Source organism: Lutra lutra, chromosome 13, assembly GCF_902655055.1.
Source record: "Lutra lutra chromosome 13, mLutLut1.2, whole genome shotgun sequence".
Lineage (NCBI taxonomy): Eukaryota > Metazoa > Chordata > Mammalia > Carnivora > Mustelidae > Lutra > Lutra lutra.
This window is the reverse complement of record NC_062290.1, coordinates 3,300,554-3,314,117: the sequence shown is the minus strand read 5'-3', so window position 1 is coordinate 3,314,117 and position 13,564 is coordinate 3,300,554. Positions and strand designations below refer to the sequence as shown.

At 45.3% G+C, this 13,564-nt stretch overlaps 1 long non-coding RNA gene across 1 annotated transcript; it reads right to left on the bottom strand.

Annotated features, from left to right (window-relative positions):
- Window positions 1-218: 218 nt before the first annotated feature.
- On the bottom strand, window positions 219-12,962 carry LOC125084059 (uncharacterized). The gene is made up of 3 exons (XR_007122453.1): window positions 12,453-12,962; window positions 630-996; window positions 219-335 (listed from the first exon to the last, which is right to left on the bottom strand). It is a non-coding gene; the product is annotated as an uncharacterized LOC125084059 (long non-coding RNA).
- Between the last annotated feature and the right edge of the window lie 602 nt (window positions 12,963-13,564).

Sequence of the window (13,564 nt, the reverse complement as noted above, 5' to 3'; positions counted from 1 at the left end):
GGATGGGGTGACATTTACCCCGTCTCCAGTCCACAGCATAGCTCAGGCCCTCCCAACATTCACCTGTACGAAGAAGCAGAGGGGGGGAGCCAGAGTGTGTGCTCAGCAGTGGCCATGGTCCCTCATGGTTGGAGAAATGAAGACCCCTCTTGGTCACAAGGAACCAAACTGAGGTTACAGAGAAGTAAACAATGAGCTTCACTCACTTTCCAGGCAAGGGCCAGGTGCTGGTTGGAGGTGGGCGCAGGAGACCCGGCGCCCCGCAGCCCTTGGGAATGCAGGAGCCGAGCACCGGCTGGTGGTCACACGCGTCACTTGGCAGCTGCCTGGCCACTCTGGGAAAGGAAGGGGAGGGAAGGGCACACGTTGGCAAAACTGCAGGACTTCTGTGAATGACGGTGCGTTGGCTTCTTGGTCCCCAGGTACCCCTGCTTGTCCCCATGTCGGTACTGTCCATCTCGACCGAAGCCCACTCAGGTGTGTGGATTGGCACGTACCCTCCTGGCCTATGGTCCCTGTGACCCCCCAGCTCCCGTTCTCCTGTCCCAGGTGACAGTCCCCACTGAAGGGGTGTGCAGGCCAGGTGCCGGTTGCGAGGCGGTGTTTGTCAGGAACCTGCCCCGTGTTACCTGTTCTGTTTGGATTTCCCAGGCCTGGGGTAGAAGTGGCAGGAGCAGAGCTGTGTGGCAGGGGACGTGGTGGCTGTCCTGTTCAGATGCAATAGGGTGAGGGCTCGGTGGACCGCTGATGGGAGGGTGTTCTGACTCCTGCCTTCATCTCAACACCTTGAACATGTGAGTCCACATTAGACTGGATCAACAAACCGTGGCCTTCGCCATGTGCCAGGTTGTGGTAGGGACCAGAGAGAAGGTACCTGCCATCTGTGTATTACACACCCCGGGGGATGCCGGGCCCAGGACTCACCTGCGCTGAGACGCTCAGTGGGCCTCGTTCTTCCTCTGAAGTGAGCCGCCGGCATCTCCAAGCTTCCTGTTGCTGCCAGAGAATCCAAAGGAGCGGTTTCTTTGTCTCCGCAAGAAATTTGTCTTCACTGGAGGAAGGCCTTTGCGGGACTGGTATGTGGTAGGAAATGGTCTGGGATATACAACAGGGATCCAGGCTCATGGAGGCCCCAGGTATTCTCCGATGACAACTCCTGGGTCAGCAGCCGGCCTCCCTGTCCCCAGCTGCCCGTCCCCCAGCTGCCCGCAGCTGGCCGGAGGGAGTCTGAGGAGCAGGGGAAGAGCCGCAGTGGGAGCGGGGTTCAGGTCTGCCCCAACTCTCCTAGCTATGGGGTCTGGACGGTATTCTCTTACAACCTAGTTTCCTTAATTACAGGGCGGCACTGGAGTGCTCATTTGGGCTAAGACAGCGGTTCCAAGCATAAACAAACATAAGAGAAAAGAGGGCTCTGCTATTAGGGAGAGAGAGTTACTGCAGACAAAACTCTCCATACGACAAAGTGGGGCAAAATAAGCATTTATAATAGAGAAACTAACAAGTTCAGATAATGATGAACAGCACCTCCCAGGGATGCCTGGGGGCTCAGTCGGTAAAGCCTCTGCACTCGGCTCGGGTCAGGATCTCGGGGTCCTGGGATGGAGTCGCTTGCCGGGCTCCTTGCTCAGCAGGGAGGCTGCTGCTCCCTCTCCCTGCCCCTCTGAGCTCATGTGTGTGCATTCCTTGCTCTTGCTCTCTCTGAAAAATCTTAAAAAAAAAAAAAAAAAAAAGCACACCCCAAGATGAAATTACAATGAAATGGGCAATAAACATATTTTAAAAATCGTTTTAAAATTTAAAAAGCAAGGCAACTTAAAATAGTGCCATGCCATTTTTTACCTATTATATTGGATTAAAAATGAAAATAGACATCACATAGTACAATATTTAAGGATATGCATAAGAGCTTCGTTGATAATAGTAAAAATTGGGAGAAATTTGCCAAGCTTAAGGAACATAGAATGGTTAATTATACGGATCTTCTAGAACATGAACTATTATGCACCCATTTCAAACAATGTTCTAAATGAATATTTAACTGACACATAGTCTTATTTCCAAATCTGGGCAAGAACTATTCAGCTAATTAAATCCTCTACCTTACAGGAAATATTCTGAGCAGATAATTAGCCAGACTCAACCTCTTTCCTTGTCCTTTTTATTAAATCTCTCCAGGTAATTATAAATGCCTTAAAGGCATACCAGCACCATTCACATTTAATTTTTTTATTTTTTTTCAGCATAACAGTATTCATTATTTTTGCACCACACCCAGTGCTCCATGCAATCCGTGCCCTCTACAATACCCACCACCTGGTGCCCCCAACCTCCCACCCCCCACCCCTTCAAAATTCTCAGATCGTTTTTCAGAGTCCATAGTCTCTCATGGTTCACCTCCCCTTCCAATTTCCCTCAACTCCCTTCTCCTCTCCATCTCCCCTTGTCCTCCATGCTATTTGTTATGCTCCACAAATAAGTGAAACCATATGATAATTGACTCTTTCTGCTTGACTTATTTCACTCAGCATAATCTCTTCCAGTCCCGTCCATGTTGCTACAAAACTTGGGGATTCATCCTTTCTTTCTTTCTTTCTTTCTTTTTTTACAGCTTTATAAACATATATTTTTATCCCCAGGGGTACAGGTCTGCGAATCACCAGGTTTACACACTTCACAACACTCACCATAGCACATACCCTCCCCGATATCCATAACCCCACCCCCTCTCCCAACCCCCTCCCCTCATCAACCCTCAGTTTGTTTTGTGAGATTAAGAGTCACTTATGGTTTGTCTCCCTCCCAATCCCATCTTGTTTCATTTACTCTTCTCCTACCCCCTCGACCCCCCATGTTGCATCTCCTCTCCCTCATATCAGGGAGATCATATGATAGTTGTCTTTCTCCGATTGACTTATTTCGCTAAGCATGATACCCTCTAGTTCCATCCACGTCGTCGCAAATGGCAAGATTTCATTTCTTTTGATGGCTGCATAGTATTCCATTGTGTATATATACCACATCTTCTTTATCCATTCGTCTGTAGATGGACATCTAGGTTCTTTCCATAGTTTGGCTATTGTAGACATTGCTGCTATAAACATTCGGGTGCATGTGCCCCTTCGGATCACTATGTTTGTATCTTTAGGGTAAATACCCAGCAGTGCAATTGCAGGGTCATAGGGTAGTTCTATTTTCAACATTTTGAGGAACCTCCATGCTGTTTTCCAGAGTGGTTGCACCAGCTTGCATTCCCACCAACAGTGTAGGAGGGTTCCCCTTTCTCCGCATCCTCGCCAGCATCTGTCATTTCCTGACTTGTTAATTTTAGCCATTCTGACTGGTGTGAGGTGATATCTCATGGTGGTTTTGATTTGTATTTCCCTGATGCCGAGTGATATGGAGCACTTTTTCATGTGTCTGTTGGCCATCTGGATGTCTTCTTTGCAGAAATGTCTGTTCATGTCCTCTGCCCATTTCTTGATTGGATTATTTGTTCTTTGGGTGTTGAGTTTGCTAAGTTCTTTATAGATTTTGGACACTAGCCCTTTATCTGATATGTCATTTGCAAATATCTACTCCCATTCTGTCAGTTGTCTTTTGGTTTTGTTCACTGTTTCCTTTGCTGTGCAAAAGCTTTTGATCTTGATAAAATCCCAAAAGTTCATTTTTGCCCTTGCTTCCCTTGCCTTTGGTGATGTTCCTAGGAAGATGTTGCTGCGGCTGACGTCGAAGAGGTTGCTGCCTGTGTTCTCCTCGAGGATTTTGATGGATTCCTTTCTCACATTGAGATCCTTCATCCATTTTGAGTCTATTTTCGTGTGTGGTGTAAGGAAATGATCCAATTTCATTTTTCTGCATGTGGCTGTCCAATTTTCCCAACACCATTTATTGAAGAGGCTGTCTTTGTTCCATTGGACATTCTTTCCTGCTTTGTCGAAGATGAGTTGACCATAGAGTTGAGGGTCCATTTCTGGGCTCTCTATTCTGTTCCATTGATCTATGTGTCTGTTTTTGTGCCAGTACCATGCTGTCTTGATGATGACAGCTTTGTAATAGAGCTTGAAGTCCGGAATTGTGATGCCACCAACTTTGGCTTTCTTTTTCAATATTCCTTTGGCTATTCGAGGTCTTTTCTGGTTCCATATAAATTTTAGGATTATTTGTTCCATTTCTTTGAAAAAAATGGATGGTACTTTGATAGGAATTGCATTAAATGTGTAGATTGCTTTAGGTAGCATAGACATTTTCACAATATTTATTCTTCCAATCCAGGAGCATGGAACATTTTTCCATTTCTTTATGTCTTCCTCAATTTCTTTCATGAGTACTTTATAGTTTTCTGAGTATAGATTCTTAGTCTCTTTGGTTAGGTTTATTCCTAGGTATCTTATAGTTTTGGGTGCAATTGTAAATGGGATGGACTCCTTAATTTCTCTTTCTTCTGTCTTGTTGTTGGTGTAGAGAAATGCAACTGATTTCTGTGCATTGATTTTATATCCTGACACTTTACTGAATTCCTGTACAAGTTCTAGAAGTTTTGGAGTGGAGTCTTTTGGGTTTTCCACATATAGTATCATATCATCTGCGAAGAGTGATAGTTTGACTTCTTCTTTGCCGATTTGGATGCCTTTAATTTCCTTTTGTTGTCTGATTGCTGAGGCTAGGACTTCTAGTACTATGTTGAATAGCAGTGGTGATAACGGACATCCCTGCCGTGTTCCTGACCTTAGCGGAAAAGCTTTCAGTTTTTCTCCATTGAGAATGATATTTGCGGTGGGTTTTTCATAGATGGCTTTGATAATATTGAGGTATGTGCCCTCTATCCCTACACTTTGAAGAGTTTTGATCAGGAAGGGATGCTGTACTTTGTCAAATGCTTTTTCAGCATCTATGGAGAGTATCATATGGTTCTTGTTCTTTCTTTTATTAATGTGTTGTATCACATTGATTGATTTGCGGATGTTGAACCAGCCTTGCAGCCCTGGAATAAATCCCACTTGGTCGTGGTGAATAATCCTTTTAACGTACTGTTGAATCCTATTGGCTAGTATTTTGGCGAGAATTTTTGCATCTGTGTTCATCAAGGATATTGGTCTGTAGTTCTCTTTTTTGTTGGGATCCTTGTCTGGTTTTGGGATCAAGGTGATGCTGGCCTCATAAAATGAGTTTGGAAGTTTTCCTTCTATTGCTATTTTTTGGAACAGTTTCAGGAGAATAGGAATTAGTTCTTCTTTAAATGTTTGGTAGAATTCCCCCGGGAAGCCGTCTGGCCCTGGGCTTTTGTTTGTTTGGAGATTTTTGATGACTGTTTCAATCTCCTTACTGGTTATGGGTCTGTTCAGGCTTTCTATTTCTTCCTGGTTCAGTTGTGGTAGTTTATATGTCTCTAGGAATGCATCCATTTCTTCCAGATTGTCAAATTTGTTGGCGTAGAGTTGCTCATAGTATGTTCTTATAATTGTCTGTATTTCTTTGGTGTTCGTTGTGATCTCTCCTCTTTCATTCATGATTTTATTTATTTGGGTCCTCTCTCTTTTCTTTTTGATAAGTCTGGCCAGGGGTTTATCAATCTTATTAATTCTTTCAAAGAACCAGCTCCTAGTTTCATTGATTTGTTCTATTGTTTTTTTGGTTTCTATTTCATTGATTTCTGCTCTGATCTTTATGATTTCTCTTCTCCTGCTGGGTTTAGGGTTTCTTTCTTGTTCTTTCTCCAGCTCCTTTAGGTGTAGGGTTAGGTTGTGTACCTGAGACCTTTCTTGTTTCTTGAGAAAGGCTTGTACCGCTATATATTTTCCTCTCAGGACTGCCTTTGTTGTGTCCCACAGATTCTGAACCATTGTGTTTTCATTATCATTTGTTTCCATAAATTTTTTCAATTCTTCTTTGATTTCCTGGTTGACCCATTCATTCTTTAGAAGGATGCTGTTTAGTCTCCATGTATTTGGGTTCTTTCCAAATTTCCTCTTGTTATTGAGTTCTAGCTTTAGAGCATTGTGGTCTGAAAATATGCAGGGAATGATCCCAATCTTTTGATACCGGTTGAGACTTGATTTAGGACCAAGAATGTGATCTATTCTGGAGAACGTTCCATGTGCACTAGAGAAGAATGTGTATTCTGTTGCTTTGGGATGAAATGTTCTGAATATATCTGTGATGTCCATCTGGTCCAGTGTGTCATTTAAGGCCTTGATTTCCTTGTTGATCTTTTGCTTGGATGATCTGTCCATTTCAGTGAGGGGAGTGTTAAAATCCCCTACTATTATTGTATTCTTGTCGATGTGTTTCTTTGATTTTGTTATTAATTGGTTTATATAGTTGGCTGCTCCCACGTTAGGGGCATAGATATTTAAAATTGTTAGATCTTCTTGTTGGACAGTTCCTTTGAGTATGATATAGTGTCCTTCCTCATCTCTTATTATAATCTTTGGCTTAAAATCTAATTGATCTGATATAAGGATTGCCACTCCTGCTTTCTTCTGATGTCCATTAGCATGGTAAATTCTTTTCCACCCCCTCACTTTAAACCTGGAGGTGTCTTCGGGTGTAAGATGAGTTTCTTGTAGGCAACATATAGATGGTTTTTGTTTTTTTATCCATTCTGATACCCTGTGTCTTTTGATTGGGGCATTTAGCCCATTAACATTCAGGGTAAGTATTGAGAGATATGAATTTAGTGCCATTGTATTGCCTGTAAGGTGACTGTTATTGTATATTGTCTCTGTTTCTTTCTGATCTACTACTTTGAGGGTCTCTCTTTGCTTAGAGGACCCCTTTCAATATTTCCTGTAGAGCTGGTTTGGTATTTGCAAATTCTTTCAGTTTTTGTTTGTCCTGGAAGCTTTTAATCTCTCCTTCTATTTTCAATGATAGCCTAGCTGGATATAGTATTCTTGGCTGCATGTTTTTCTCATTTAGTACTCTGAATATATCATGCCAGCTCTTTCTGGCCTGCCAGGTATCTGTGGATAAGTCTGCTGCCAATCTAATATTTTTACCATTGTACGTTACAGACTTCTTTTCCCGGGCTGCTTTCAGGATCTTTTCTTTGTCACTAAGACTTGTCAATTTTACTATTAGGTGACGGGGTGTAGACCTATTCTTATTGATTTTGAGGGGGGTTCTCTGAACCTCCTGGATTTTGATGCTTGTTCCCTTTGCCATATTGGGGAAATTCTCTCCAATAATTCTCTCCAATATACCTTCTGCTCCCCTCTCTGTTTCCTCTTCTTCTGGAATCCCAATTATTCTAATGTTGTTTCGTCTTATGGTGTCACTTATCTCTCGAATTCTCCCCTCGTGGTCCAGTAGCTGTTTGTCCCTCTTTTGCTCAGCTTCTTTATTCTCTGTCATTTGGTCTTCTATATCGCTAATTCTTTCTTCTGCCTCATTTATCCTAGCAGTGAGAGCCTCCATTTTTGATTGCACCTCATTAATAGCTTTTTTGATTTCAACTTGGTTAGATTTTAGTTCTTTTATTTCTCCAGAAAGGGCTTTTATATCTCCCGAGAGGGTTGCTTTAATATCTTCCATGCCTTTTTCAAGCCCGGCTAGAACCTTGAGAATCATCATTCTGAACTCTATATCTGACATATTACCAATGTCTGTATTGATTAGGTCCCTAGCCTTTGGTATTGCCTCTTGTTCTTTTTTTTGTTGTGAATTTTTCCGCCTTGTCATTTTGTCCAGATAAGAGTTTATGAAGGAGCAAGTAAAATACTAAAAGGGTGGCAACAACCCCAGGAAAATATGCTTTAGCCAAATCAGAAGAGATCCTGAATTGTGAGGGGGGAGAAAGGGGATAAAAAGGGGTTCAGAAAGAAAGAAAAAAAAAACTATTAAAAAAAAGAAAGCCGATAAAGAAAAAAATATAAAAAGAGGAAAAAATATATATATATTAAACTATTTAAAAAACGTTAAAAAAAAGAAAATGGTAAAAGTTAAAAAAAATTAGCAGAAGAAGAGAAAAAGAAAAAAAATTGAAAAAGAAAAAAAAATTAAATTAACTGCAAGGCTAAAAAATCATGGGGAGAAAGCCATGAGTTCCGTGCTTTGCTTTCTTCTCCTCTGGAATTCCGCCGCTCTCCTTGGTAGGTGAACTTGGTCCTGGCTGGGTTTCCCGTAGATCTTCTGGGGGAGGGGCCCGTTGTAGTGATTCTCAAGCGTCTTTGCCCCAGGCGGAGTTGCACCGCCCTTACCCGGGGCCGCGTACCAGCACCATTCAGATGAATCGCTTGAAACTTCTGAAATGCTCCTGGTCCGGGTCCTGGTCCGGGTCAGGCTCAGGCTGGGGGTGGTTGGGCAGGAGTGGGGGACCCAGGAGTGGAACCTGTCCATCTGAGCTCTGGGTTCTGGGGCAGAGAGGGGCAGAGATGTTTGCTGAGAAATTCTTTCCTTGGGTTGGGTGGGCTGAACATCAACACCAAGGGATCCTTCCCCATTCAGCCCCCAAACACGTGTCAGTCCGTGGAACACATTTGACTTCTAGGAGGTCTCCCTTATCTCTGCGGCCTCTCAGCAGCTAGCACTCCCTGACAGGCCGCTTCCTGGAAGGTGGGTTCATGAGAAGCAGAAGCAGGGGTGGTGGAGGGCCTGTGCTCATCTCCCCACACGGTCCGGTTCCGAGAGGAGAGACTGGGAGGAGGACAGAAGGTGACCAGTGGCCCCCCACACTCGGTGTGGTGCCTGCGGGTGTTCTAGAGAGTGTAGATGGTGGCTGACAGGGGTCACCCCAGCCCCATCTCTGTCTGAAGCCTGGGCTTGCATCTCGGCTGTGGAGGCCAAGAAAAACAAGGCTGTACCCACCTCGAGTCTAGCCCTGACATAAGTGCCGCCATCTGGACAAAGCCAAAGCCGGCACCGGCACCCCCTCTGCACCCGCTCCCCTCCCCTCGCTAGTATGTGTGAACAAATAGTTAACTTGTAAAAATCACAGTCCTGCAAGACAGGAGTCTCCCTCGGTTTACAAATGTCCCAGTGCTAAATCTCACTAACAAGGACGCTTGATAGGAGGAATGTGACATTCCACCAGGAAACTCCCAACTGTCTTCATGTTAGTGTCTCATTAGAGGGAAAAACGGCCTTGGCTTGATAGTAACCAGGCCTCCAATATCCTGACAGTCTTCTTTACCCCGATAGCCCTTCTGAACACCCCCTTTGTCCTCACCCACCGCCGAGTTCACCTCTACTCTGCCTTTAAAAACTCTTGACTGTAATCTGGTTCAGGGTCTAAGTCCCTACTCCGCTGCGTTGGGTATACTTGGGCCCAAGCTTAAGCTTGTCAAATAAAGCCTCGTGTGATTACATCGGAGTTGGCTCCTGGGTGGTCTCTTAGATGCGAAAACTCGGGCACAACATTGGCCTTATGGGTTTGGCAACTGCCCTGCCTGCCTCGCAGAGGACAGCATGTGGGGAAGGGCTGGGACCCGCACTCTAGGGAGAGGCTGGAAGGTCCCCCATGGCTTTCCATGGGGCTGGGAGCACCAGTGCAGCATTGTCTGCGTGTAGCCATCAGCGAATGGACAGGCACAGGGGGGCAGCACTTATCCCAATGACAGGAGCACTTTCCATCTTCGCGTTGTTTTTCCAAAGGTTGATCCCAGGTTCCTCCGTCTGCTAAGCCCAGAGCACAAGAACGCACTCCGCGTGATGGTTTCCCCCAATCCCACCCACATCTCAGCTGCTGGGGCATTTCCCACCTGCTCGGGCATCCAAGTCTCTCTGTTGGGTAGGACTGCGGACAATCAACTGGAAGGTCCTCCCTTGTCTTTTTACATTTTTGTCCACCTTTTCGCGTTTATTTATCTTCCAAGAAGCGGGGGATTTTTCTTTCTCCTTTCCTCACCCTCGACTCTTCTTTTTGAGTAAAGACAAAGAGTCCTGGAGTTACAGTTGCCATCATCCCTCCTCGCCCATGGAGATCTGCGGGGGCAGGACCTGGGATGGGTGGCCAGAGCGGTGGGGGGATCACCATAATGTCCCTCGGCCCCTGAGGCCCTAGGCATTGCTCTGCCTGTCCGAAGGGCTTGGGGTGCGCAGGGTCGCTGACAGGGCTTGCATGCGGTCTCAGACTCTGACGAGCTAAAAATGGTGCCATCCTTACTGCAGTGGGTCTCGATGGAGGCGAACACCCCGGGCAGGTGTTTGGGCACACCCCACTTGCCCCATTTTAGAAGGACTTTGGCGTTTGCATATCACCGAGGAAAAATATTATTGCTACTGTCGGGTCAACAACCACAAGAACGTCTTCCAAGGACTGCGTTACATCTCCCACCTTCTTCTCAACACTTAGCTCCGGTGCTCTCTGGAAGTCCTCATATTTGACACTGGGATTACAGAAATTAACCTCTGATTTCCTTGACTTTTTTTTTTTTTAAGATTTTATTTGTTTATTTGACAGAGATGACAAGTAGGCAGAGAGGCAGGCAGAGGGAAAGGGTGGGGGGGCAGGCTCCCTGCTGAGCAGAGAGCCCGATTAGGGACTTGATCCCAGGACTCTGAGCTGAGGCAGAGGCTTAACCCACTGAGCCACCCAGGCACCCCTCCTTAACTTTTCTCTGTTCTCCTTTTTTGTGTACCATTATTTTCCTTTGTGAGATTTCCTCAAATTTTTCTTCCAACCATCCTATTGGGTTTTTAATTACTCGCTTCCTTTCTTTTGTTCTAAATGCTCCTTTTTGTGGCATCCATATCCATATTCTTATTTCCTCTAAAGATACATAATATACGTATAATATCCTCAGAGATCATATGTTTGTGGGTATAATGCTAATTTTGAAGTTTTTCTTTTCTTTACAGACTTCTGTTCCTCCAAGCTGAGTCCTTCTTTTTTCTTGTTTCGGTCTTATTTTCCATTTCAGAAGGTAATCCACGGTTGTCTGCTGACGGTTGAAGATAAGCAATGGAAGGGCTTCCCGGAAGTTCTGTAAGTGGGTGTGGCTTGTTGACCTTGCCAGACTCTGCGGGGTGATCTTGTCCTGCTCCGCTGTCGGGTCAGCCCTCAGCCCAGAGCTTCTCTCCACAGAACAGATGTCTGTCCAGCGACTGTGGCCATCACACAGCCCTGTGGGGCGGCGACAGGGGTCGGAGCAAGCTGCTCCTTACACTTAGCGTGGTTCATTGAGATGATGTTCGAATTTCCGCGAGTCAACGACCTTCTGTGCTTTAGTTTCCGTCTGAAATACAAGGACAGTGATGCGCTGCCGTGGGCCATCCTTCACAAAGCATCGGGAACAGTGTCTGCTGCATGGAAAGCGCTCCGTGCGAACTGGCGCGTGACGATCAAAGAATCTGCTGTAGCGACTTTGCCTCCTGCTCTTCCCCAACTCCGGCCAGAGTACAGCGTCTTCCTTTCCTGGTGAACAGTCGTGCCAGAGGCTGGCTGCTTGTTGTACTTACCCTTGGCTCTCCCCTAAATAACCAATTTTAGACTTTTGGGGAGCCCCTCCAGGTATATTTTGTTTCCTTTTTAATCCATTTCTGCTATTATTTATATTATTTTCTGCTTTCTGCTTTTGGAGCCAATACACTCCTTCGTTGGCTGCTGGCGTGCACGGAGCGCTCCCAGTTCCCAGCGCGGAGTTGTAGCGGACAAGGGGGTTCAGCATTCGACCTGTCCAGCTTCCATTACACTCTCTTCCTTAGTCCACCAGTTATGTAGAATCACTGACTGATTGGCTTCTAAGCCTGTAGGCATTGCTTTCGTAATACTATCTTCTTTCATTACTGCTTTATGTTTTAATTGAGTTATGGTCAGAAAATGTAGTCTAGGTGGGTACCAGTTCTGTGAAATTCGTTGAAACCAGCTTTACGGTCTAGGATATGGACAATGTTTGTATGTTTTCCCTTAAACGTTTGCGAAATGATGTGCATTTCCTAACTGAAGGGTGCGGTGTTCTGCCTGCGTCTCCAGAGGGATCAGACCTGCTGATCAGATATTTCCCAGTTGCCGTGACTTAAATGGCAAATCACTGAGAAACATCTTTCTACGACTGTAGATTTTTTAGTTTCTCCTGGGATTTCTATGAGTTTCTGCTTTATATTTTTTGAGATTTTATGTACTATTGGACACATATCTTCTAAAATTGTTATATTCTCCTGGTAGTTGGAACCTTTACCTGCTAGCAGTATTTTCGGCCTCGGAACCAATGCGTGGCCGACGGGCATGGCGGGGCCAGCTCTGGCCGCTGTGCCTGCCCAGCCTCCACTTTTCCTTCTCTGTGTGCTGCAGGCATTTCTCCAGACAACACACAGCTCCACCGTCTTCAGGCCGCCTGGGAACATACTAGATTTATTTCTGCTGTTGCATTTAGTGCTTCCTAGTGACTCTGATGTTCCCTCTCCTTCCCTTTTTCTGCCTTCCTTTGTATGGTCCAACTTTTCCTCAACGTTCCATCCTCCCACCCCATGAATTTGGAAGTGATATACGCAGGAAGTCCTTACTTTTCACAAACCTTAAAAGCTGATTCAGACGACAGAAGGTTTTCTGCAGGCTCTACTTTGCTCCAGTAGGGAAATGATCAGCTCTTCTGCTCTACTTCTCAGACTCTTCACAGGAAGGGAATGTTCGTCTGTTAAAACTTTTGCCTTTAAAGGGACATAAAACCTTCAAAGAAAAACTGCAGTGTGTTCAAACTCAGGTTGGATACTCAGGGCCCCTGATCTCGGGACCAGGACTAGATTTGGATCCAGGGAGACCTCAAGGCATCCTGAACATCCCTAAACCTAAAACTGAACCCCAGTGACGAGGTTTTCTTGGACTAGCTGACTGCCCTTGAAACTGGATCCCAAACTTTCTCCTACAGCTCAACCTCTATTGTTTTACTGAAAATCTTTCCTATCATTTGGAAAGATCAGGATGTGTGCTTTCAACCAGAATCCAAGTTAATGCTGGTCCCCAATCACAGGGCACTCTCGTATTGGGTTATTACTTTCCAATGGGTCACTTCTGGTGGCTCCCTCCCCCTTTTGTTTATCTTCCAATATTAGTCCGATGTTCCCACTCCGCTTTACCTGTCCACTGGCGTCTTCTGCCCCCGTAGAGATCCAGTCGTGGATAATTCTAATCTCAGGCTGATTACACGGGTGATCAGAGTTCTTTGGTAGGTAATCAGCTCACTTTAGGGAACAGGTTGAAACAGTGCCTCCTACTTCTCCACCATCTTGTCCTGGAAAGCTCAGGATAACAGAGCATTTGTGACTTCAAGGAAAAGCCTAATAAGGCCCCTGCCTTTGGACATCTTAACCATCAACTTCCCTTTTCCCTTTTCTTTGTGAGAGGGAAGGAATGCCCTTGGAGCGCTCACCCCACCGGGGACCATCGTCGCCCTGTAGGGCATTACAGCCAACAACCGGACCCTGAATATGGCTCAGGTATAACCCCCTTGCCTCACAGACATTCCTGCCACTGCCCTCTTAGGTAAGGCTGGGTTCCTTCTAACCATTCTTGTATTTTGGCCAAAGGAAAATCGTAAACATTTATACAGATGGCTGATACATCTCCTAGTAGCTCATGACTTCGGAATATTATGGAAACAGCAAAATTTACCTCCGATGAAGGTAAAAC